Source organism: Staurois parvus, unplaced genomic scaffold, assembly GCF_062004578.1.
Source record: "Staurois parvus isolate SC_StPar_1 unplaced genomic scaffold, SC_StPar_1.0 ptg000108l, whole genome shotgun sequence".
In the NCBI taxonomy this organism is placed as follows: Eukaryota; Metazoa; Chordata; class Amphibia; order Anura; family Ranidae; genus Staurois; species Staurois parvus.
In genome coordinates this window covers 4749532-4777255 of record NW_028317904.1, presented here as the reverse complement: position 1 = coordinate 4777255, position 27724 = coordinate 4749532, and the positions used below count along the sequence as shown (strand labels likewise).

Genomic DNA, 27724 nt, shown 5'->3' with positions numbered 1-27724 from the left:
TAAGTAAAACCTAGATCATATTGATTCTTCTCTATATGTTTTAAAAATATGTGTAAGGAATCCAAGGAACCTTCACAGATCATCATAATGTCATCTATAAACCTTCTCCAACTTTTTAAAAATGTCCACTCTCTCCCAAAAATTTCAGTGTGTGAAGGTGCAGGAATTGGGGTTATCTGAGGTGTGAAGGTGCAGGAATTTGGAACTGATCTGAGGTGGGAGAGTGCAGGAATTGGGGCTGATCTGAGCTGTGAAGGTGCAGATATTGGGGCTGATCTGAGGTGTGAAGGTGCAGGAATTGGGGTGATCTGAGGTGGGAAGGTACAGGAATTGGGGTGATCTGAGGTGGGAAGGTACAGGAATTGGGGTGATCTGAGGTGTGAAGGTGCAGGAATTGGGGCTGAAATGAGGTGTGAAGGTGCAGGAATTTGAGCTGATTTGAGGTGTGAAGGTGCAGGAATTGGGACTGAACCCAGATGTGAAGGTGTAGGAATTGGGGCTGATCTGTGGTGTGAAGGTACAGGAATTGGGGTGATCTGAGGTGTGAAGGTTCAGGAATTGGGGCTGATTTGAGGTGTGAAGGTGCAGGAATTTGTGCTGATTTGAGGTGTGAAGGTGCAGGAATTGGGACTGATCCCAGATGTGAAGGTGCAGAAATTGGGGCTGATCTGTGGTGTGAAGGTGCAGGAATTGGGGCTGATCTGAAGTGTGAAGGTGCAGAAATTGACTCTGATCTGAGGTGTGAATGTGCAGGAATTGGGGTGATCTAAGGTGTAAAGGTGCAAAGCTCAGTATTGGTTTCCTACTATTATTCAAGTGGTTTACATCATTTGCTTTATAAAGATTCCTTTTTGTAATTGGGAGTGTGCTCTTTTACTGCGTGAAATCAACATGCTTTGCTGGGATTTTTTGCCTTCCTCTGGGTCAACTGTGGATATAGGATTATAACTTGTTTTTTGGGGTTTTTTTATGGTTGAACTGGATGGACATTTGTTTTTTTTGAGCCAGCCTAACTATGTAACTATGACACATGTGTAGCAGGTGTCAGCTTATGGTCACCTAGTCAAAAGGACAGGAATATGGGTTGCATTACAATGAGTGTTATTAGGCTTGGTTCACACTAGTCAAGGCTCTTAAAAGTGATCTGCAGTGGATTGCTTTTCAGCCTGCAGCTAAGCAGCTGGAGGTCAAATGGCAGTTTATAATATTGCTAATGTACTGAGGTGGTGAGCTGGGAGGATGGTTTGTACTGAGGGAGAGGAGGTCTATGCTGATGGGTGTCTTTCTTACTGACAATAAATTATTATTGTAATGGGGCTTGGATCATGGTTGTGGCACAGCACTAATGACTTGAATGGAATTGAGTTTGATAGTCATCTTGACGTGCCACATCCAATTTTCTGTGGCTGAAGGAGGCATGTAACAGTCTCCTTCAGCTGTATTTTAGACTTTAGGTGGGTGGCCAGGGGCAGTAAAATTGGGGCTCAGCCCCTATGTAAAGAACCTGATAGACTGACCTTTTTAGAAATCAGACATTGAAGCCTCCATGTTTACTAGTTGCATTATGGATGTTCTTGCTGGGAGCACTGTGTAAACTGTATGGAGCATCATGTGTTCTGGCAGCAGGATGGGGACTTTCCACCCCATTCCCAGAACAAAACTCAGGTTGGGCACTGCTCAGCCATTCACAGGAAGCCTTGTATTTTTATCAACAAATACAAGGCTTCTTCTAATTGATTGAGGCGGGCGATAACATCACTACTTTCCCCCAAACTTTGAATGTGTTGATAAAAGACAAAACTTCCTTTGAATCAGTTTGATGAGAGGCCTTCAGTCACCCTTATTTGTTTCATATTTGTTTGCTTCCACAGGGATTTGCTGCCACCAGCAGAGTGCTGCCTAAAGACGATTGCATATGTTGGGCAGTATATGACATACTCCTGACCCCTGCATTATTTATGCTATATTGTACAACAGATGCTGGTTGCTTAGCAGTCACTGTTAAATAAGTTCTTCTTCATTGTAGACTGTGTGCAGAAAAAGCAAATGTAATAGTAGGGCTTCATGTTTTACAGATCATTGTGCTGAAGTTTGTTCATGTCTGTTAGACTCTCATTTGCAGCACAGTAATCAAAGCACATTTTGTGGGTACAAGGACTGTCATATTTGTCAATTTGTCACACCCACAATTTGTCACATCATGGCAGGCATGCTGTCAAATTACTGTACCTTAGGTGTCCAAGGCTGTACCCCCCCCCCCAGGAAAAAAAATTATTTACGGCCCTGGGTGGATGATGTCCAGCGTGGATGATGTCCAGCTGACGCATTTCGTCTAATGGATTCCTTCTCAGGTTGTGATTGAAAGAAACGCCAAGCCATCTTTAAATGCTGCTGCTTCCGCCCTTAGTAGTCTCAGACTCCCCCATTTTACTTTATGGAAAACAAGTCCCAGGGTCCTTCAGCCACTCAGGAGTTTCAAGACTACTGTACTTTAACCTACCGAAGATACCTCCCACATTAACCCTCAATACTCCCTAAAGTGGCATGATACATTCACAATGCAAGGACATCTAATTCTAAAACATTTCACAAAACTCAATTTATATAAAACAATCTAAAATAAATACATAAAATAAACATAATAAACATGATTTCTATTAGAAATTTGAAATAAAGCAGTTTAGATCTAATTCCATGTTTAGCCCATTTGGACAAACAATTTAGCTCAAAAATCCAGAATATTTCATTTTTGGACCTGACATAATTGGACCCTCTCCAATGTTTCTGTATCGTGTCTATGCCACAGAATGTTAAATGTGATGGGTCACGGATTTGGATCTCCCTGAAATGTTTTGACAAGGAGTGTGTTTTTAAGCCTTTTCTGATATTTTGTTTTCCCTTAATCTGATGTGCAGTTGTCTGGTGGTGTGAGTGTAACCCATAACTGCACTCAAGCAGATTTATGACAAAATACGTATTACATGCAATAGAATGTTTCACTGGTATCTTTTTTGCGTGATGTTTGATACAAAATCCACTATCTTGCGTTTACTGGTTCTAGTGGTTCTACAGATGTTACATTTACCACATGGAAAAAAAACCCTTTTAAATCCAACCTGACCTTTTGTTTTTTCTTGGGTGGGGAAACTACATTCTTTACCAACCTAGTTTTTAGATTAGGGGTTTTACAGTATATAAAATGTGGTTGAGAGGGGATAAGGGACCCAAAACTTTATCTGTCCTCATGATTGGCCAGTACCTCTTAATAATCCCCTTTATGTATTTATATTGGAAATTGTAATAAAAAAATAAAGGCAAAATCAATATTGCTATTGTCTAACTAACTGTTCTTCAAACACTTCACCTTTTTTATCCCCTATATATAGGAGGAGTGTTAATGTTTTGGGCTCCCTTATCCCCTCTTATTCACATTTATATACCATAAAACCCCTATACACACACACAAAAAAGATACCAGATTAAAAAATGTAGTTCATGTAATATGTCTTTTGTCAGATATCTGCTTGAGTGCAGTTGTGGTTTACAGTATGTCATGTTTCACATTACTGTCATATTGACTGTCATATGCCTTTAAGTGTTTCTATATTTTGTTTCTGCTCCTCCCTTTCCTTTGGTTTAGTTAATGCTGTATAGATAGCCCTCCCCTTTTCCCTGAAATGCATTGCAGCTCTAGCCTCATGTCATGAAGTAGATCACATTATGATCTTTTGACCTATCAGATGTTCATTGTTGTAAGATTCTCTCAGTTTATGGAATAAACTTCACAAGATCTACAAGATGTCTTATCGATTGAGTCACTGACTGTGGTATCCAACTGAGGTTGAAGTTATCGCTATCTCATCACAACTGTAAGTTACAGAGATCACATTATCAATGCTTAGATTGGAGAGACAGAACAGTCAAAAGATCAGTGGAATGCTTCATAGGATCCTGGCTAGTCAAAAGATCAGTGGAATGCTTCATAGGATCCTGGCTAGTCAAAAGATCAGTGAAATGTCTTCATAAGAATCCTTGCTAGCTAGAATACACAGTAAGATGTTATATGGATACTGGATATAACAGCTATAGATAGTGCAGTCACCTTTACACAAGTCTGTACATGTCTCCAAGTATATCCCAGCATAACACTCATCAGTGCCAGGCAGGGGCGGACTGACCATTTGGAAACTTGGGCACTGCCCGAGGGCCCGGGGTCAGTAGGGGGCCCCATGAGATGCCCCTGGTACCTTTTTCATAGGCTTTTTTGAGTGCCCCATGATCCCCTATTGCCTGCCAGTTGTCAGTCCGCCCCTGGTGCCAGGACAAATTATTGATGTGAATGTTTTACAATTGCAAGTTTATTCACTGCATCTGTATGTATGCATTACCGCATGGCTTGTCTATGAACTTATAAGAAAGAAAAAGAAAATCTTTCTGCAATTATTGCCTAGGAAACCTGAACTCACCCACAGAAAAAGTGATACATTTCTCTGTAAAATTTCTATCAACCCCTCTCCTTGCTAACATGATGTTTCAGGAAAGTAATATACAGTCTGGGGAAACTAATACACAACCACAATCAGAGCTTCATCCAGAGCAGGACTTAGATAAAAGGGAAAAACGCTTAAGAAAAGAAACCTGCAATGTGCAAGAGAATTTTAATACTGACAAAGTAGAATTGCTGTCTAATATTGATTACTTATGGTCTAATACTGTTAAATGCATGTCTGCTCTCTCTCAACAATCTCATGAGCCAATACAACTAGAGGGCTGTCAGGGACCGCGATCGTGCACGGGTTTGCGCATGCGCGGTGTGCCCGGCCGCACTAGTGTGCGAGCATTGGGACCTGGGCACCCGCGATTGCAGTGGCGCATACGCACTCGCAATGGCGGACACGTGCCTGGCACCAGTCAGGACGCAGGGCGCCCTATTTAAAACAGGTCAGGGCTGTGTCTAGTTGCCTTATGGTCTTACCTGTATCCTGAGTTCCTGTATTGTAAATTGTCTTGTTGCTGACCCTGCCTGACCCTGATTTGCTGTCTGTCTCCTGTTCTGATCCCTGGCTTGTCTGACCATTCTCCTGCTTAACCCTGCAAGTTCTGATCTCCTGTTACCGACCTGTTTATCCTTCTGCCTACTGATTTTGTACTACGCTGCCTTCACCGTTACCGACCCGGCCTGCCTGCCACTGCTCTTGTTACCTCCTCACATCAGGCTCTCACCTGCTATACACCTCCAGTGGTGCTTCTACCGCAGCTGGGTGAACCCAGGGGCAGCGACCTGGTCTCAGCCTGCTCCAAGTCCATCCCCACCATCAGGGGCCCTGGTGAACAAGCAGGTTGGGACTTAGATTCCGCACCTTGGGGGATTCCGGTCTGTGGAACGCTAGAGGCTACCGCCAGTAGGAACCATACGGCCATGACAGAGTCTGGAGGAGGACCCTCACCCTGGGAAGAGATGTGTCAACATCTGGCGGCACTCACACGAGCCGTAAAAACATTGGAAGAGGGATACAAACACCTGGAGGGACAGGTTCAGAGCCTGGCCGCACCGGCGCCCAGATCAGGCGCAGTGGGGGCGCCTCCTGCCACAGGTTCAGCAGGGCCTTCCACTGGAGCAGCATTTTCCATCCCTCCACCAGAACCAAGAGTACCAACCCCTGAACGGTTCAATGGGGATCGAGGGAAATTCAGGGTTTTCCAGAACTCCTGCCAGCTGTACTTTGACCTGCAACCCCGGACCTTCTCTTCCAAATCGGTGAAGGTGGGATTTATTATATCCCTATTGCAGGGTGAACCCCAGGGATGGGCTCATCGCCTGATGGAGGCCCACCACCCACATTTGAACACTGTAGCCACCTTCTTTAAGACAATGGCACAGCTTTATGATGACCCGCATCGAGCTGCTTCGGCTGAGGCAGCCCTCTATTCCCTACAACAGGCGTTGGAGTGGAGACACTCAATGGAACGACGCAGCCTTACGCCATCAATTCCGGTTGGGATTGTCAGAACCACTAAAGGACGAGTTGGCAAGAATAGGAGTCCCTGATTCCTTGGAAGGCCTAATAGACCGGGCCATTCAACTCGATCGCAGATTGCGGGAAAGGAGGCAGGAGAGGTCCAGCCAGGGGCCAAGAACCTCATGGATGCTGCCAAGGGTACCAGTCATGCCAAGGGTCAGTGTCAGCAATCGGAGTCCAGAGCCATCAGAGGGGGCTGAGCCCATGCAGCTCGGTCAGATGCGGTCTTCCCTTTCTACAGAGGAACGACAAAAGCGTCGAGCTAACAATCTGTTTCTGTACTGCGGAGCTGCGGGTCACATGGTGCGCTCCTGTCCTGTAAAATACCGTAAGTCCTTTTCCATTTCTTCTGCTATATCTACTGTGTGCACAGGCAACCCCACTCACTTGGCTGTGCCTGTGTCTTTTCAGCTCCCCGGACGAAGCATACAGATAACGGCTATTATTGACTCCAGGGCATGTAGCTGCTTTGTCGATCTCGGTTTTGCTGACCAGCAACAGATACCGTTACTCGCCAAAGAGCATGGCCTGAATATTTTCTTGGCCAATGGGTCGCAAATAAAATTGGGGACGGTAGATCGGGAGACCCCTCCTATACACACACCACAGTGGCAGAACATCATCAGGAGCTTCTCCGTTTGGACGCCATTGCGTCCCCCCTATTTCCAGTTATTTTGGGGCTCCCCTGGCTACGAACTCATGACCCCCACATTGACTGGAAGACCGGGTCAATACAGTTTCCTTCACTTTACTGTCAGGAACATTGCTTGCCTAGGTTGCCACTGGAAACACCGACCCTATTAGCTGTGAGCCCTGATGCCGAGTTGGCCCATATTGTGCCTGTGGCCTATCATCAATTCCTTGATGTGTTTAGCCCACAGGGGGAAGAAATTTTCCCCCGCGTCGGGCATATGACTGTCCCATTGATCTGTTCCCGGGTTCTGAAATACCTTTCAGCCATTTTTTCCCACTGTCAGAACGTGAGCTAGTGTCAATATTACAGCAGTTCAGCCTGTTTACTGACTGTTGACTAAACAGGCTGAACTGCTGTAATACTGACACTCAGTGGCTGAATATCTCCTTGCCATGGGAACTCTGCCATACTGAAGTTTCTATCTCCCAAACCCAGCTCTGATGAAGAAGGGAGCACCCTTCAAAACGCGTTAGCCTTCATCCCCCCCCTTTTTGATTTACCTGTGACCCTGTTTGGATTATGGTTACTTATGCCTGTTATACAATCATTTTGTGAGTATATTTCCTTATTAATAAAATTAGTCACTATTTATTGAGGTAATGCGCAAGGTTTGTGTGCTCTTTCTTTCATCTTCCTCTACAGTTTTATTAAGCTTCCCCAGCTTCATGATAGAGCTGCACAACCTCTGATCACCAGTGGATGAATACACAACACGCTGCTTGTCACTAACGCCTGTTTGATCTGAGTCCTTGAGCGCAGGAGATAATGGATCTTTGGTGTCTAAAAATACTAAGCCAGATGCTTTTTCCCGGATGTTTGAGGACCCTAGAGAGACACCCCAACCAGATACCATTTTTCCAACAGGTAGCTTCCTATTGCTCCAGTCTGAGCTGTTATCCAAACTGCAGGCCGTTTCCACCTGGGTTCCTGATCTATCGGGGACCTCACTACAGAGCAAGGAAGGTCTTTTCTGGAGGGGGGGAACAGATCTTGGTACCCAAGGAGGCCCAGTCCCTGGTTTTAGGCTATTGCCCCGACCATCCACTGGCGGGTCATTTTGAGATACATAAGGCTTTAGAATTGGCACGATGCACATTTTATTGGCCAAATATGGCCAAGGATTGTTAAGCGTACGTGAGGTCTTGCCCCATCTGCAACCGGAATAAACCCACCAGAGACAGGGCTTGGGGCCTGTTGAGACCTTTGCCCATGACCGACCCTGGAGTATGATCTCCTTAGACTTTATTGTAGAATTGCCACCCACGCAAGATCACACCGTGATCTTTGTAGTGGTAGATCGCCTTTCTAAATTGGCCCACTTTCTTCCACTAGCAAAGACGCCATCTGCTTCCGAAACGGCCCAAGTTTTTATTAAAGAGATTGTGCGGCTTCACGGAGTGCCAAAAAATATTCTCTCGGACAGAGGGGTGCAATTCATGTCCAATTTCTGGATGGCGCTATGTGAGGGGTTGGAGATTAAGTTATCTTTTTCTTCTGCATACCATCCACAGACTAACGGGCAGACAGAGAGGACTAATCAGACGCTCGAGCAATATCTGAGATATTATACATCATTCCTACAGGATGACTGACTGACACTTCTACCAATGGCAGAATTCGCATATAATAATCCTTATTCTCCGCCAACTATGGGTTCCACCCTACCTTCCTGGCAGACCTGGTTCCAAAAAACTCAGTCCCTGCAGCCCAGAACGCCTTAAAATTCTTTACTACCAATAACAAGTTATTACAGGAAACAATGGCTAGAGCCCACGAAGACAGTAAAAATTCTGTGACAGGAGGAGAAAGGGTCAATTGATCATACACCCGGGAGATCGGGTTTGGTTGTCAACAGCCAACCTAAAACTGACATGTCCATCAAGGAAATTGGCACCCAAATTTGTGGGACCCTTCCAAGTAGAATGTAAGGTTAATGAAGTGGCATTTAAACTGGCTCTCCCCGAATCCCTCAAGATATATTCGGTTTTCCACGTGTCGTTGCTAAAACCTGCAGTTCCAGACCCCTTTTTAGACCACAGATCTAGACCTCCAGAGGCCATAGATATCAACGGGGAGGAAGAATTCGAGGTAGAAGCAATTTTGGATTGCAGGAAAAGGGGTGGTCAAGTGCAATACCTGATCAAGTGGAAAGGCTATGGGCCAGAGGAGAATTTGTGGGAACCTGCTCAGAATGTCCATGCTCCCAGATTGATGCAGGAGTTCCTTCGTAACCAGCCTCAAAGGAGGAATCGGGTGGGCATCCAGAAGCTGCCCGTAAGGGGGGGGGCAATGTCAGGGACCTCGATCGCGCATGGGTTTGCGCATGCACGGTGTGCTCTGCCGCACTAGCGTGCGAGCATTGGGACCTAGGCACCCGCGATTGCAGCGGCGCTCGCGCATGCACACTTGTGATGGCGGACGCGTGCCTGGCACCAATGAGGACGCAGGGCGCCCTATTTAAAACAGGTTGGGGTTGTGTCTAGTTGCTGTATGGTCTTACCTGTATCCTGAGTTCCTGTAGATTGTCTTGTTGCCGACCCTGCCAACCCTGATTTGCTGTCTGTCTCCTGTTCTGATCCCTGGCTTGTCTGACCATTCTCCTGCTTAACCCTGCACGTTCTGATCTCCTGTTACCGAACCCGGCTTGTGACCTGTTTATCCTTCTCCCTACTGATTTTGTACCACGCTGCCTCCACCGTTACCGACCCGGCCTGCCCGACACTGCTCTTGTTACCTCCTCACATCAGGCTCTCACCTGCTATACACCTCCATTGGTGCTTCTACCGCAGCTGGGTGAGCCCAGGGGCAGCGACCTGGTCTCGGCTTGCTCCAAGTCCATCCCCACCATCAAGGGCCCTGGTGAACAAGCAAGTTGGGAGATTCCGGTCTGTGGAATGCTAGAGGCTACCACCGGTAGGAACCTAACAAGGGCTCTATCCAGCAATTGAATTTTGTTTTTGAGAATTATTAAATATATTGCTCTGTGTGACGGGAGTGACTTTTGGGGGTGGGGGGACCCCTGTATCATCTCCCCAAATCATTATGTTTAACCCACCCTGTGCCTGTTAAGGGTTACAGGGTGTGTATGTGAATGTCTGAGTCTTGTGTATAGTGTGTGTTCCTTTGTTCTCGGCCACATGGCTGTCCATTGTCTGTTTGCCATGTGCTACCCCCCCCATTGTGCGGAGTCTTCCTGTCCAGCCAACTATTATGGGATGTACTGTTTGTGTATTGGTGTGGGGGTTGGGAAATGTCCTTTGCCATGTGTTTCATCCCATTGTTCTGTGTCTTGGTGGGATGGGGCGGGCTGATGATGTATTTCCTGTTCCTGGTTGTCTTTCCCCGCCCTCTGTATATATCCTGTGTTTTGTGTACAATAAAAAGAGTTGGCTTCTTGTATTAAGAAGAGCTGGGTGTTGTCTTTTTCCTGAGGGATTTCAAGGGTGTGGTCTGTGGATGGTGTTCGGACAGGGCAAGCTGCGGTATAACGGAAAAACTCAGTGCGGTCTGGGTTCCGGTTCCGTTACACTCTGTTAAAGCGGTACAACACTCAAAAGGTCATTCGAAGAATTAATGAGTTTTGAGGAGCTCAATCTTGAAAGAGACAATTTAGTGGTGTGAATAAAGACAAAGGAAGAAGTGAGAATAACAGCTCCATGAATCCAGATCTTATCGATCTGCATCTACTAGACACTCCTCAAGATCTTCCAAATCCCTACAATCAAGGTCTTCTACACTCAGTCAACAACTAATAAAAGCCTGTGCTGATGTTGAAGCGTCTAAAATTCAGGCAGCTTTCTCCCAAAAGAAAGCAGGAATAGAGGCTCAATATAAGAATGTGGAAATAGAGGCTCAAGCCACATATAAAAAAGCAGAAATGGAGGCTCAGGCCGCAGAAATGGAGGCTCAGGCCGCATATAAGAAAACAGAAATGGAGGCTCAGGCTGCAGAAATGGAGGTTCAGGCCATGCATAAGAAAGCAGAGATAGAGGCTCAGGTTGCATATAAGAAAGCAGAAATGGAGGCTCAGGTTGCACATCAGAAAGCAGAGAAAGAAGCTGAAGCAACACGCCAAAAGGCAGAAATTGAAGATTTGGAAAAACAATGTGAGCATTCCACAGCCATGGCAAGGTTAAAAGTCTTAGAACAAGCCGCTAGTGAAAACGAAAGAGACAACAGTTCCAGACACTCAGTTGTATCTTATGTCTCAGATTCTTCACACACCTCTCCAGAACGTCAGCTTCATGTCACTGCAGCCAAAGTACTCAATCAAAGTCTCTTCTCTGCACCTACTGCACCTCAAGACGATTTGCCCTTATATCCTCCAATACATCAGACTGCAACATCTCAGCTAGCTGCAGACACTGGTATGCATTTAACAGACCATCCACCTTACTTTGACATCAACAGAGTACCTCCTAGTAAACGCACTACTCTACAAACCAACATGCCAATGGACTCTAAGCCAGCTCCGGCATTGAATGCCTTAGCAGCAACATATGTTCCCAAATCACTCCACGTAAGTCCACCAACCATCACAACCAACTCTGTTCCACATGCAGTCATGCACCCAAAATATGAAAACACGGACATGTCACAGTTTGCTAAATACATGCTCCACAGAGAGCTTGTTAAGACAGGCCTCACCAAGTTTGATGACAAGCTTGAAAATTACAGAGGCTGGAAATCCCCTTTTAAGGCCACTATGAGTGACCTAGACATCAATGCCACAGAGGAAGTATATCTACTCATCAGATGGCTAGGTCCCCAGTCTACTGAATGCATCAAGAGGCTCAAAGCAGTTCATATTGACAACCCTGCTGCAGGCCTTAATGCTGCTTGGGGAAGACTTGAACATACCTTTGGCAGCCCAGAGGCCATTGAAGATGCTTTATTCAAAAGGTTGCAAAGCTTCCCAAGGATTTCTGCTAGCAACAATCTAAAGTTTCAAGAACTCAGCGATGTTCTATTAGAGCATCAACTTGCTAAGGCTGACATCAACTTACCTGGTCTCAGTTACCTTGACACCTTTCATGGCATCAAATCTATTATTCTCAAGCTACCATATAGAATTCAAGAAAGATGGGCAGCGCTTGGATCAAAGTATAAGGAATAATATAGAGTTGCCTTTCCTCCGTTTTTCCTACTTCTGCGAGTTCATCAAAAGAATTGCAGACACTAAGAATGACCCAAGTTTCTCATATGGGGACTGTAACTCTCTTAGTACACTCTCTCCAAGACCTACAAACACACACATGTTGCAAAGAGACCGTAGAGATCCACCGTTAGTGAAAAGGACTAATTTTCTACCTGCACCTGCTACAGTTCTTGAAAAGACTGATCAAAACAAGAGAATTGAGGACTCAAATCGCCAGTGTCTAATACATAACAAACCACATCCACTTAAGAAATGTATCGGCTTCAGAAAGAAAACCCTCCAAGAATGTAAGGAACTTTTGAAGAAATTTGGGGTTTGCTACAAATACTGTGCCTCCACAGAACATTTTGCAAAGGACTGTAAAGCGATCATCAAATGTATAGAGTGTGACTGTGATGACCATGTGCAAGCTCTTCATCAATATTTGCACAACTCTACTACGCTCACAAATAATCTTCCTGAGGCAAAGCAAGGCGGGGAGCACCCAGATCAAGCAGCACCTACCAACCCAGCGTTCTCTACATGTACAGAGGTCTGTGGAGAAGGATTCTGTGACAAATCCTGTGCAAAGATATGCTTGGTCCGTGTATACCCCAAAGGTCAACCTGAAAAGGCCATAAGACTGTATACTATTCTGGATGATCAGAGTAACAGATCTCTTGCAAGAACACAGTTTTTGGAACTGTTGAACATAACTGGAGATGCTCTGCCTTATACTCTAAGCACTTGTTCTGGCACGCACTACAGAAGTCTTGGGTAGGAGAGCCAGTGGTCTTGTAGTTGCTCCTCTGAATAACAATGTGGAAATATCTTTGCCCACTATCACTGAGTGCAACCAGATTCCAAGCATCCAAGAAGAGATTCCTATTCCTAAAGATGCTTTTCACCATTCTCACTTAAAGCCCATAGCCAACCAAATACCAGCCCTCGATGAAAGTACTGATATCCTGCTGTTACTTGGTCCAGACATCCTAAGGGTGCACAAAGTTCGTCATCAAATCAACGGTCCACACAATGCACCATATGCTCAGCGTCTGGATCTAGAATGGGTCATCATAGGCAATGTCTGCCTAGACAAGGACAGGAGGTCCTACTCAGTCTCTTCCTTTAAAACACATTTCCTGTCAAATGGAGTAACAACTTGTTCAGCACAATGACCACATAAATATATTGTGAAAGAAAGACTGTTTGAAAAAGGTGCACAACAGCACATCATACAAGACAATAAGAAAGCTCTTAATCTCTGGGATGACAACATCGGCAACACAATGTTCGAGGTAACCACTAAAGACAATGAGTTGGCAGCTACCATAGAAGACAAAGAATTCTTGAAAACCATGAGTAAAGAGTTCTACCAATATGATTCCAACAGTTGGGTAGCACCTCTACCATTTCGTACCCAAAGAAAGGGACTACCAAACAATAGGGTACATGCAGAATCACGGTTTGTTTCTTTAAATCGCAGTTTGAACCAGAAGCCTGAGATGAAAAAGCACTTTGTGGACTTTATGCAGAAGGTGTTTGAGAGAGATCATGCTGAGCCTGCACCTCCTCTTATGGAAGGAGAAGAATGTTGGTACCTACCATGCTTTGGTGTCTACTAGAGATGAGCGAATTATTCAAAAATTCGATTCGTCTGATTCGCCGAATTTGCGGAATAAATTTGATTCGATGCAAATTTATTCGCTGCGAATTTAACTTATTAAAAGGGTTTCTAGGCTTCAGAGAGCCTTTATATTAGTGCAGAACACTGTACCTTTAATTTAAATGCCCTTGGAGTCTGCTGGGGAAGAGAAATAATACTGTCAGTCAGTATGACATGCAGATGAGTGCCGTCGATCTTAGAATCACCGCACACTTCACTCATTTGGGCAGTCACGGAGCCAAAACCAGAGTGTGGAGCCACAGTGTGGCGGTGGAGGCAGCAGTAATGGGAGGCCATACAGCACCCTATGACAAAATGGAACCCACCAGCAGTGTGAGGAGACCTGAAAGTGGCACATGGCAGAGTGTGGCGATGGAGACAGCAGCAATGGGAGGCCGTACAGGGACCCATGACACACTCTGGACCTGGCAGCAGCATGAGGAGGCGGTACAGGGGCCCATGGCAGAGTGGCGAAGCGTAAGCAGCTTAAATTGAAGGCCATACAGAGGCCTATGTTAAAAAGTCCCCCCAGCAGCAGTGTGGGGAGATGACTATCAAGAGTCCAATGGCAGAGTGGCGGAGCAGAAGCAGCTTCAATTGAAGAAGAAGAGGATGAGGATGAGGATGAGGATGAAGAAGAAGAAGAAGAGGATGAGGATGAAGAAGAAGAAGAAGAGGATGAGGATGAGGATGAAGAGGATGAAGAAGAAGAAGAAGAAGAAGAAGAAGAGGATGAGGATGAAGAAGAAGAAGAAGAAGATGAGGATGAAGAAGAAGAAGATGAGGATGAAGAAGAAGAAGAAGATGAGGATGAAGAAGAAGAAGAGGATGAGGATAAAGAAGAAGAGGATGAGGATGAGGAAGAAGAAGAAGAAGAAGAAGATGAGGATGAAGAAGAAGAAGAAGAGGATGAGGATGAGGATGAAGAAGAAGATGAGGATGAAGAAGAAGAAGAGGATGAGGATGAGGAAGAAGAAGAAGGTGAGGATGAAGAAGAAGAAGAGGATGAGGATGAAGAAGAAGAGGATGAGGATGAAGAAGAAGAAGAAGATGAGGATGAAGAAGAAGAAGAAGAAGAAGATGAGGATGAAGAAGAAGAAGATGAGGATGAAGAAGAAGAAGAAGAAGAAGAAGAAGAAGAAGAAGAGGATGAGGATGAGGATGAAGAAGGAGAAGAAGAGGATGAGGATGAGGAAGAAGAAGAAGAGGAGGATGAGGATGAGGAAGAAGAAGAAGAAGAGGATGAGGATGAAGAAGAGGATGAGGATGAATAAGAAGAAGAGGATGATGGTGAGGAAGAAGAAGAAGAAGAAGAAGAAGAAGAGGATGAGGATGATGAAGAAGAAGAGGAGGATGAGGATGAAGAAGAAGAGGATGAGGATGAGGATGAAGAAGAAGAGGAAGAGGATGAGGATGAAGAAGAAGAGGATGAGGATGAGGATGAAGAAGAAGAGGAAGAGGATGAGGATGAAGAAGAAGAAGAAGAAGAGGATGAAGAAGAAGAAGAAGAAGAAGAAGAGGATGAGGATGAGGATGAAGAAGAAGAAGAAGAAGAAGAAGTAGGATGAAAATAAGAAGAATTCCATTCCAGCAAAAAGTGTATCTGCAGAGAGCTCCGCTATTTCTGACAGTTCTCTGACAGTTCCTTCACATTTACAGCGGTTGAAACATTGTATCTATTTGTTTCCGAATAAAAACATCTGTATCCTAAATGGAAACAAATAGAAACAATGTTTCAACCGCTGTAAATGTGAAGGAACTGTCAGAGAACTGTCAGAAATAGCGGAGCTCTCTGCAGGGACACTTTTTGCCGGCTGTAGAAGGGATGAAAATCGGCCGATCGGGGAAAATTCGATTTGCACATCCGAAGTTTGCTAATTTTCGGATTCGGCGCGAATCGAATTTTTCCTATTATTCAAAACGAATTCCACTTCGCCAAGTTCGATTCGCTCATCTCTAGTGTCTACCATCCTTGCAAGCCTGATTAGATTAGGGTGGTCTTTGACTCAAGTGCTCGTCATGAAGGTGTCTCCCTCAATGACAATCTTCTCACTGGGCCTAATCTGAACAACAATCTCATAGGAGTTTTACTTCACTTCAGACAAGAGCCAATTGCTGTTATGGCTGACATTCAGCAGATGTTCCACTGTTTCATCGTCCGTGAAGACTACAGAAACTTCCTCAGGTTCCGATGGTACCGAAATAATGATATCAACCATGAAGTCATAGACTATCGAATTAAGGTACATGTTTTCGGTAACAGTCCTTCTCCTGCAGTAGAAATTTATGGACTGAGGAAAACAGCTCAAGAGGGTGAGAAAGAATTTGGATCTGATGCAAGACAGTTTGTCAAAAGGAATTTCTATATAGATGACGGACTTAAATCTCTGCCCAATGAAAAAGAAGCTATTGACCTTCTTACTAGAACCCAGAACATGCTTGCCACTGCAAACCTCAGACTTCACAAAATCATCTCTAACAGCGACAAGGTCATGATAGCCTTTCCTTCTGATGACCATGCTGTCAGTGTGAAGAAATTCAAACTAGGATCTGACCTTTCTGTTACACAACGCAGTCTTGGATTGCTTTGAAATGTTAAACAAGACACATTCACAATTCAAGCATCAGCCTGTGACAAGCCCTTCACAAAGCGAGGAGTATTGTCTACAGTAAACAGCATTTATGATCTGTTAGGTTTCAGTATACCTCTCACCATTCAGGGTAAGATACTGCTGAGACAACTTACTTCTGAAAGTTCAGACTGCGATACCCCCTTACCCAAGGAGAAACAACAAAGGTGGGAATCCTGGAAACAGTCTCTGAAAGCATTACAACAACTCCAGATACCACGCTCTTATACCCAAGCATCCTTAAATAATGCCATCAGAAGAGAGATTCATGTCTTCTCTACGCCTGGACAATGGCACTATGTTCCCACTAGCCTCAACCCTGCTGACTGCGGCAGTCCTGAAGTACCTATTTCTGCATTTCGGGACACATCTTGGCTATATCCACCATGAAAGAAGGTTCTGCACACCTTTACTTCAGGCCTATAAAGGAACTAGTACTTCTTTTGCCCAAAGAGGAAGACATCAACCTGAATCAAAGGGAGGTAAGAAGGAATGTGCATGTTGCTGCCTTCCCCTCTGAATGTGGATTTCCATGTCTCAGCCTGGACTTTCGAGACCAACATCTACAAGTATTATGCTAAATGTTTGCATTGTTTTCCTTTGTTCTTCCCTGCCCTCTTTTTTTGCAGATGTTCCTGGAAAGAATCTTCATTATTTATATTGGACTTGAACTAAAGTTTATTATAATAGAATTCGACGGGGAGTGTCATGTTTCACATGACTGTCATATTGACTGTCATATGCCTTTAAGTGTTTCTATATTTTGTTTCTGCTCCTCCCTTTCCTTTGGTTTAGTTAATGCTGTATAGATAGCCCTCCCCTTTTCCCTGAAATGCATTGCAGCTCTAGCCTCATGTCATGAAGTGGATCATATTATGATCTTTTCACCTATCAAATGTTCATTGTTGTAAGATTCTCTCAGTTTATGGAATAAACTTCACAAATTCTACAAGATGTCTTATCGATTGAGTCACTGACTGCGGTATCCAACTGAGGTTGAAATTATCGTTCTCATCACAACTGTAAGTTACAGAGATCACACTATCAATGCTTAGATTGGAGAGACAGAACACAGTACATGATATCTTTGCATGGGGGATTCCTGACAATGAGGAGTGGAGGACCAGGAGGAATGCTGTTGACAAGAATATTAAGGAGAAGAGCTTATATATACTAACATTTGGCTTTTTTCATGCATATCCTTTGATACAAGAGGGAGAAGTATTCCTTAGACAGTTTTGGTTGATTATGCATGAAAGTTCTGATATTTGGGAGCTTCTGACGTCCAGCACAGTAAGCACATTATAAGAATGTAGTTTGTGCACATATGGAGTTAAGACATGCTACACTATATATAGCGTTTTTCTTTTCGAGATTAATCGTCTTGTCAAGTGGAGCACTATTAAAGATCCATGATCAGTGAGGAAGGTTTGGAATCCATGCTTTAGACTGGATAACGAGGTGTTGAAGATCTCTAGAAGGACATTTTGTGGACTGGGGTGGGAAGGACATTAATATCTAGTGCTGATTTCATAACTGATATTTTCCTCTGCTGGGGTGCAGAGTTTTTTTTCATCTGCTACTAAAGTGAGGGATTTATTTTGTTATTTTGGTCTCTAGTGCATTAATCTTGAAATAAGTTTTTTTTTAATTGCCTTTAATATCACTTTAAGTCTTGGGGGCACCCAAATACAGTGTGAACATACTACCATGTGGCTGGTCAGCTGGGGCTGCTGGGCCGCATGTCCGGCCCTGGACTGGACATGCAGGAGGAAGTGGCCAGCGGGGCAGGGGTTGGGCTGTGCTGTGCCTGCTCTGATCAGACAGTTTGTGCTTCCAGGACACATCCTTGGATTCCCCTTAGATCGGCAGATCCTATGCATGTAACTGACGCCTTGCAGTATTGATCAGCCCAGTGTCACCACCGCCACCTGAGGAGACCGGGGCCAGCTCATCTGAAGCTCCATGGACTTCAAGAGCTTAGGGGGCACAGTGCTACAGAGACAAATAGTACGGGGAGGCCATCAGCAAGTATCACCGTGCTCTGCTGGTGCTGAAGGGGCTCCGCAGGGAGCAGGACAGTGCAGCCAGTACACAGCTGGACAGGTGCTTGGTGTCTGAAACAAAGATCAGCCCCCCAGGCATGGGAAAAGAGCAGGGCAGGGTCAGCCAACATTCCTGCTTTGTGATTGTTTGGCTAGGGTGTCTATGCTGTTACACAGTTAATATTCATGTTAATGTACATGAGAATTCATATAGTTTATTCTTTGTACCATTTCCTATGGACATTTCTATAGTTAGTTATGCTGCCATCCAGTGGTCTTATTTGGTAATGCATTTGTTTTATATTGCCTCCCTGAGATCTATGACACAATTCCTTTGTATATGAAGCTCCTCCCTTCTTCTTGAGTTCAGCACTTCCTGTTTCATGGAGGCAGCTAACAGACCACATGTAACAGGGACACATGTATTCTGCATAGTACGCTACAGAAAGTATCATCTTTTGACCGCATAATACTGGAAATCATTCATTCTGCTGTATCCTGTTGTCACATGTACAGAATAAAGCAACTTCTGGATGAACACAGTATTGGTGAGTTCAAGCTATCTGATAAGGATTGCCCACAGTGATTATATCTGCTTATACAGGCTAGGCAGAGAGGTCTCACAAGGGATAAATCGCTATCACAACAATCTGAGTCAGAATAGTCAAAAGATGCATAGAATCCCTACAGCCTGCTGTGTATATGTGTGTGCCTAATCTGCAATCAAGCTCAGTGCCATCCGCCATCTTGCAAATCACATGGTCGCACAAGCTTACTGCACTTCATGTGAATGTTGAAAACTGTTTCTCTGCATTGAACTGTGTTACCCCACCTGTCTAAGCTGCTGTTCGTCTTCTTAAAGAGACAGTACCAATTTTTGCAGAACAGTAAAAAATGTCTAGACAAGGCTCTGAACACTCCTTTATGGCCGAACCAACGCAGATACATCATTCCTCTGAACCAGCAGACGTACAGGGAGCAGATTCTGCAGACATTCCCGAACAGAGCGTAAAACCCAAACGTACAATAAAACCGACACAGAAACTCAGGGAAAACTATGAAGCCACTAGAGATGAGTTCTCCAGTAATCTGTCAGACCTCTGGGACCGAACTTCACAATGCATGTCAGTTTTGTCACACTTTAATAATCAACCAGCTGAATTAAGAGACTCTATAAATCGCCTATCTGCTGCGTATGAACGCTACCAGCGGCTGTCTGTAAAATACTCAGCTTTCTTGCAGGACTCTAATATAGAGGATTCTTCAGCAGAACTGACCAGGACTGATGCACTAAACCAACAAAGGGATCTTGCAGTGCAAAATGCTAAGTTTAAAGCAGAACTCCGCATTACTCAACTGCAGGAGACCAGATCTCACAGATCCACCTCAACCAAGCGCACTGCACTTTCTTCTAGATCCTCTCGCTCCAGAAGTTCGACGTTAAGCGATAAGCTAATAGAGGCCCGCGCTGATGCTGAATCAAAAAAGGCGCAAAGCTCTTTTACCAGAAAGGAAGCAGAGGTAGAAGCACGCAAGAAAGCGCAACAAGCAGAGATGATAGCTCAGCAAGCAGAGATAGAAGCACGCAAGGTAGCTCAACAAGCAGAGATGGAAGCTAAAAGCAAAGCTCAGCAAGCAGAGATGGAAGCCAAAAGCAAAGCTCAGCAAGCAGAGATAGAAGCTCAAAGCAAAGCTCAGCAAGCAGAGATAGAAGCACGCAAGATAGCTCAGCAAGCAGAGATGGAAGCTCAAAGCAAAGCTCTCCAAGCACAAATGACTTCTCAACAAGCAGAGGCAGATTCCCAAATAAAGATTCTGCAGATGGAAGGGGAGGAAGCAGCTTCCCTAGCAAGGCTGAAAGTCCTTGAACAAGCAATGGGACAAAGTACTAATTCAGACTGCCTTATCCCAGCAGAACTGGAAGATCCAGTTGAACGCACCAAGACCTCTCAGCTCCATATGCCTAAGCCTCTTCAAATCTACAACACAAGTACATCTATGCAGCAAACCACATCAACTCCTGCCAACAACAAGGTGACTTCCAGTGACAAGTCGCAGCTCAAGCCACAGCCAGCACAAGCCTTAGAGATTACACCACAGTCAAACGCTCATGCAACATCATTTTACCCTGGTAAATCTCACCCTACATCACCAGAGAACTTTCACACCCAAGGGGTTTCACAAGTTACTTTGGCACCAAAGAGTGAGAGATCAGACTTGAATGACTTTGCCAGATATATGATTCGCCGTGAGCTCATTAACACCAGCCTCTCAAGGTTTGATGACTGTCCAGAGAGCTACAGGGCCTGGAGATCAACTTTCAAGGCTGCTATTGCTGATCTCAACCTTACTACTAAGGAAGAACTTGATTTGCTCATAAAGTGGCTGGGACCAGAATCTGCAGATCGTGTTAAAAGACTGAGAACAGTACATGTTGACCACCCAGACGCAGGTCTTGTTGCTGCATGGGCAAGACTTGAGCAAGCCTATAGTAGCTCTGAAGCCATAGAGAGCGCTCTATTCAAGAGACTGCAAAACTTCTCAAAAATAGGAAACAAAGACTATCGCAAGCTCCAAGATCTAAGTGACCTCCTCATGGAGCTAGAGTTGGCAAAGACAGACCCACGTCTATCTGGACTAAGCTTCCTGGACACCGCTCATGGTGTCAACCCAGTGGTGTCTAAACTGCCATACGGCCTGCAAGAGAAATGGGCACAACAGGGCTCAAGGTACAAAAGAGACTATAACGTATCCTTTCCTCCATTCTCATACTTTTGCAGGTTCATTAGTGATCAAGCCTGGATGAGAAACGATCCCAGCTTCAGCGAACCAAACTTGCCTGCTTCATCCTCATCATCATCAAGGTATGACAACACAGCAGCTAAACGTAGAGACTGTACTAGAGCAATATCTGTTAAAAGGACAGACATCTCACCCTCCACAACCTCACCTACTGACCAAGGCATTGTGGATGCCAGAGATAAAGACCCTAATCGTCAGTGTCCTATTCACAAGAAGCCTCACCCTCTTAAGAAATGTCGTGGGCTTAGGGCAAAGACTTTACAAGAGCGCAGGGAGATTCTCCAGAAACTTGGAATATGCTACAAGTGCTGTGCCTCTTATAACCACTTTGCTAAAGACTGTAAAGTTGTCATCAAGTGCACAGAATGCGGTAGCGACAGACATGTTACAGCCATGCATCCTACTCCACTTTCAGACAACCCGCAGCAGCTACCTACCTCAACCCCTGTCTCAAATTATGTCGGGGAGCAACAAAGTCATGCTCTAGCCAAAAGTAATGTTTCTTCTTCATGCACAGAAGTCTGTGGAGAGGGACTGGATCACAAATGCTGTGCCAAGATATGCCTAGTCAAGATATACCCCAAGGATCATCCTGAGGAAGCTGCTAGGATGTATGCCATAATAGATGAACAGAGCAACAGATCCCTGGTTAAGCCTAAATTCTTTGAGATCTTTGGCTTAGAAGGTCACGCCACACCGTATACTCTCAGAACCTGTTCTGGTCGTGTAGAGACCTTTGGCAGAAGGGTCGATGGATTCATGGTCTCTCATATCAAGGATGGAGAAGGCATACCCCTCCCAACATTAGTTGAGTGTGATCAGATACCAGACGAAAGAGAAGAGATTCCTACTCCAGAAGCTGCATATCATCATCCTCACTTAAGGCACCTTGCTGATGAGATTCCGGCAATGGACAAGAGTGCTGAAATCTTGGTCCTGCTAGGAAGAGACATTCTCAGAGTACATAAAGTACGCGACCAATGCGATGGACCTGACAATGCCCCTTATGCACAAAGACTTGACCTAGGCTGGGTAATAGTGGGCGATGTATGCCTGGACAGAACGTCATCTGAGATCCAGTCCTTCAAAACGTACATGTTGGGAAATGGACGTGCATCCCACTTCAAACAGTGCCCTCACCATTATGAAGTAAAGGAGAAGCCTCTTGGCATCATCCAAGTACCTGATGTTACTCCTATTCTTTGTGATGACAACCTAGGTACCACAGTGTTTTGTACTACAAATGATGACAACAAAATAGCCTTGTCAGTGGAAGATAGAGAGTTCATCAAGATAATGGACGAAGAATTCTTCCAGGATGAGTCTAACAGCTGGATCGCACCATTACCTCTTCGTGCTGCAAGGGCCACACTCCCAACCAATCGTGAACAGGCTCTATCCAGATTCAACTCACTTCAACGAACACTAAAGAACAGGCCTGAAATGAAGGAACATTTCATTGCTTTTATGAAAAGGATCTTTGACAATGATCACGCCAAACCAGCGCCACCACTTCAAAGATACGATGAGTGCTGGTACCTGCCTTTCTTTGGAGTGTATCATCCACGTAAGCCAAAACAAATCAGGGTAGTATTTGACTCCAGTGCCAAGCATCAAGGCACATCCCTGAACGATGTTCTTCTCACTGGCCCGAATCTAACCAACAACCGTGTAGGTATACTTATGAGATTTAGAAGAGAACCAGTTGCCATAACTGCTGATATTGATCAAATGTTTCATTGCTTCATTGTACGTGAAGACCATAGGAACCTCCTAAGGTTCTGTGGCACCGTAACAACAACATGGACAATGAGATCATTGAATACCGCATGAAGGTACATGTTTTTGTAAATAGTCCCTCACCCGCTGTTGCAACATATGGTTTACGAAGGACTGCCCTTGATGGAGAAAAGGAGTATGGTGCGGATGCTCGACACTTCGTTGAGAGAGACTTTTATGTTGATGATGGACTTAAGTCTTTACCTACAGACGAAGAAGCCATAGACCTGCTCCAAAGGACACAAGGTATGCTTTCTGAGGCTAACCTCAGACTACACAAGATTGCCTCGAATAGTGTCGCTGTTATGAAAGCCTTTCAACCTGGCGATCATGCCACTGGGTTTAAAGATTTAAATCTTGGGATGGACATGCCACCTGTACAGAGAAGTCTGGGCCTACGGTGGGACTTATTAAAAGATACCTTCGGCTTTCAAGTCGGCTCTGCAGACAAACCATTTACCAAGCGTGGTGTTCTGTCAGTGGTGAACAGCTTATACGATCCATTGGGATTTGTGGCTCCCATAACCATACAAGGTAAAGCCTTACTTAGACAGTTCTCAGAGTCTATTAAAGATTGGGATGCTCTGCTGCCTACAGACAAGCTTCCAAAGTGGGAGTCCTGGAAACAATCTCTGCATGCCTTAGATGTAATCAGTATACCACGCTGTTACACCTCAGCTTCCCTTGCTACAAGTCAGGGAAAAGAGCTTCACATCTTCTCAGAAGCATATGCCATAATCAATTCAAGACCACTTGTTCCAGTTTCTACAGATCCAGAGACCCCAACTATCCTTACCCCAGCTACTCTACTTACCCAGAAGCTTGGGTCCGTTCCTGTTCCACCTGGAAACTTTAAAGCAGGAAATTTGTGCTATGACCAGTGGAAGCGAGTACAACACCTCTCCAACCACTTCTGGAATCGTTGGAGAATGGAGTATATTTCTACTCTGCAAGGACGCAGAAAATGGCAACGCCTGAACCCTAACATTAAAGTTGGAGATCTCGTTCTGCTGAAGGACCAGCAAGCTGAAAGAATCGAGTGGCCTATGGGACTCATTGTAAAGAGCATTCCTAGCGATGATGGCAAGGTACGCAAGGTGGAGGTGAAAGTTGCAAGACAAGGGACTGTAAAGACTTTCAGCAGACCTATCACGGAACTTGTTCTGCTCTTACCCTTTGGAGAATGAACTTGCTTGCATATGCTGCTGGATCCAACCTGTGACTTCAAGAAGGAAGTGTCTTGAACTTTATTTGATACAACTTGAAGCCTTACATTATAATTGTTGCACTATATGCATGTTCTCTTTTTTATGTCTTTCAGGTCTTCAAGACATCAAGCAAATTGCACTGTTGTTTATTTGCAATTGTATAACTACCGTTATGGTTTAAATAGTGACATTTACAATGCCAGACGGGGAGTATGCTGTTACACAGTTAATATTCATGTTAATGTACATGAGAATTCATATAGTTTATTCTTTGTACCATTTCCTATGGACATTTCTATAGTTAGTTATGCTGCCATCCAGTGGTCTTATTTGGTAATGCATTTGTTTTATATTGCCTCCCTGAGATCTATGACACAATTCCTTTGTATATGAAGCTCCTCCCTTCTTCTTGAGTTCAGCACTTCCTGTTTCATGGAGGCAGCTAACAGACCACATGTAACAGGGACACATGTATTCTGCATAGTACGCTACAGAAAGTATCATCTTTTGACCGCATAATACTGGAAACCATTCATTCTGCTGTATCCTGTTGTCACATGTATAGAATAAAGCAACTTCTGGATGAACACAGTATTGGTGAGTTCAAGCTATCTGATAAGGATTGCCCACAGTGATTATATCTGCTTATACAGGCTAGGCAGAGAGGTCTCACAAGGGATAAATCGCTATCACAACAATCTGAGTCAGAATAGTGTCCATCAGCAGAGTGGTAAAGGAAAGGGGGGAGATGACACACTGTGGGGATGGAGGAGAGCCAGGCACTGGGGTCCAGAGGGATGACCACTGTGTGCTGCCATGGATGGACATTGTCACCTGTGGGGGGAGAGCAGGTGTGCTGTACTTCCACCAAATACATAGAGAGCGGAGCACACACATGGGATAGGGCTCAGCCTGAGCCTTCACTGTGTGCATCTTGGACACGTCTAAATGATCAATCACTGCTAGGTCATCCTATGGGGTCTCATGACCATTGGTGTAAAAATCACTGCTTCTTTATTACTTTAGCTTCTGTTCACACCTTTGCAGTATACAGTACACGCGCTTTAGGTGTGTTATTTAAAAAAATCCTGCTTGCTGCATCTTTAATGCGTTTTCATCAAAATGCACATTATATAGAATTCAATGGTAACACACCTAAATCGCACTGCATAGATGTGAACAGGACCTTTAACTACTTACCATCCTGAGGATTTACCCCCTTAATGACCAGGCCTCTTTTTGCTATTCGGCGCTGCACTATTTCACCTGATAATTGCACAGTCATGCAATGCTGTACCCAAACAAAATTGATGTCCTTTTTTTCACACAAATAGAGCTTTCTTTCGGTGGTATTTGATCACCTGTGCGCTTTTTATTTTTTGGCACTATAAACAAAAAAATTTTGAAACAATTTTTTTCTGAAAAAAAAATATAATTTTCTCATTTCTGTTATAAAAAATATCCAAAAAACTCAAATTTCATCATAAATTTAGGCCAAAATGTATACTGCTACATGTTTTTGGTAAAAAATCCCAATAAGTGTATATTGATTGCTTTGTGTGAAAGTTATAGCATCTACAAACTATGGTATAGATCAGGGGTGGGCAAACTTTTTGACTTGAGGGTCGCAATGCAATATATTGGACCCGGGGGCCGGACCAAGAGTAGATGAATGATGTGTATGTGTCATCCATAGTAAGTATAGTAATATTCCCCCATAGTAAGCATAGTAATTAATCCCCCATATAGTAATTCATCCCCCACATAGTAATTCATCCCCCATAGTAATTCATCCCCCATAGTAATTCATCCCCCATATAGTAATTCATCCCCCCTATAGTAATTCATTCCCCATATTAATTCATCCCCCATATTAATTCATCCCTCATATAGTATTTCATCCCCCACAGTGCTATTCCCCCCCAAGTAGTAAGCCAAGTCCCCCGTGTCAATTCACTTACCTTTGCTCCGCGCGTTCCTCTCGCCGTGTTCCCGCGCCGTTCCGGTCTTCAGGGCGGACTGTGAGAGGAGCCTAGCTCCCCTCCCCTCACGTTCGTCACGCTGCCCCGCCTACACACATCCTGACAGCCACATCCGCGGGCCGGATTAAAAGGTCCGCCAGGCCGTATACGGCCCGCGGGCCGTAGTTTGCCCATTGCTGGTATAGATAATACTTTTACTTTCTGACTGCCCATCACATTTCTTGAGGTGCTAAAATACCAGGGTTGGTGCTATCCTGGCATTTCTGGGCCTCCGAAACTGTGATAGATAGTCAGGAAGTGTAATGAGGAAATAAAGCCCTTTAAAAGCCTGAAGGTGCTTATTGGATTTTGCGGTCCTGTACTTGGCTAGACTGCCAAAAAGTCTCTCACATATGGTACCAACATGCTCAGGAAAAGTAGCAGAATGTATTTTGGGGAGTAATTCCACATATACCCATGGTATGTGTGAGCAATAAATCATTTAAGAGACAATTTTGTGTAAAAAAAAAAAAAAAAAAGTTTTTTTGTCATTTTCCAAATACTTGTGGTAAAAAAATAAATTGTTCTATTGACTCAACATGCCCCTCACCAAATAGTTTGGGGTATATACTTTCCAAAAAATTGGTCGTTTTGGGGGGTGGGGGCATTTTATGAAGACGAAGCATTTTCTGACACTTTTTGTTCACATGGAAAAAAATTTGTATTTTATGCTAGGAAATTACTTTGAACCCCCAAACATTATATATTTTTTAAAGCAGACACCCTAGTGAATAAAATGGTGGGTACTGAAATTTTTTATGTCACATAGTACTCACGCAGCGATTTTTCAAACGCAATTTTTTTTCTCAAAAATACACTTTTTTACTTTTAATACACAAAACCACAATATATTGGCCAATTATTTGGTAAAATATAAAAGATGACAGTATGCTGAGTAAATAGATACCAAACATGACATGCTTTAAAACTGCGTATGCCGCATGCAATGGTGACAAACTGCATACATTTTTAATATCAATAGGCAAAACTTTAAAAGCCTTTACAAGCTACCATTTTAAATATACAGAGGAGGTCTAGTACTAGAATTTTGATTTTTTTAAAATAATTTTTACACTGTCCCTTTAATTTTTTTTATCACTTTTAATGCTATCACAGGGAATGCAAATATACCCTATAAATTCATTGGGTATTGTCATATATTCTTTTTTGAGAAATATGGGGTCTATCAGACTCTAGATATCTCCTCTGCCCTTACATTATCTAATCAAAGATCGGTGTGATCAGATGCTTTCCCAATTTACAAATTACGCTGTTTATATCCTGCAAAACTGAAGTGATTAAATGCTCGTAGCTTCTAATTTCTTAGACTATAGAGATGATTGGCACCATTCCGGTCTCCAATCAGCTCTATGGACAGCTGACAGAAACATCGGCTGCATTCTCAGGTTCCCCCGATGGCACGGGACTGCCCGAGAAGGCAGTGGAAGGCAGCAGGGAAGGGGGGGCATCGTATCCCAATGCTTGTACAAGCAATCCTGCAGCTAATTAGCCACTAGGATTGCTTTTACATGAAAGCCAATCGCTGGCTGAAAAAAACGATACCAGGATGATGCCGGCAGCTGTAGGCATCATCCTGGTAGAACCATTCAAAGTCCAGTGATGTACCAGTACGTCTCTGGTTCTTGTTGGGTATATATGCTATTTTCTTTTTTTTGTATGCAGCCTGTGGGCTGAATGAAAAAAAGAGAAGAAATATCTGCC

General features: G+C 44.1%; 1 protein-coding gene across 1 annotated transcript in view; it reads right to left on the bottom strand.

Annotated features, from left to right (window-relative positions):
- Positions 1–27724, bottom strand: part of LOC149467497 (receptor-type tyrosine-protein phosphatase H-like) — a 581796-nt gene that overhangs the window by 282581 nt on the left and 271491 nt on the right. The gene's annotated exons all lie outside the window — the stretch shown is intronic.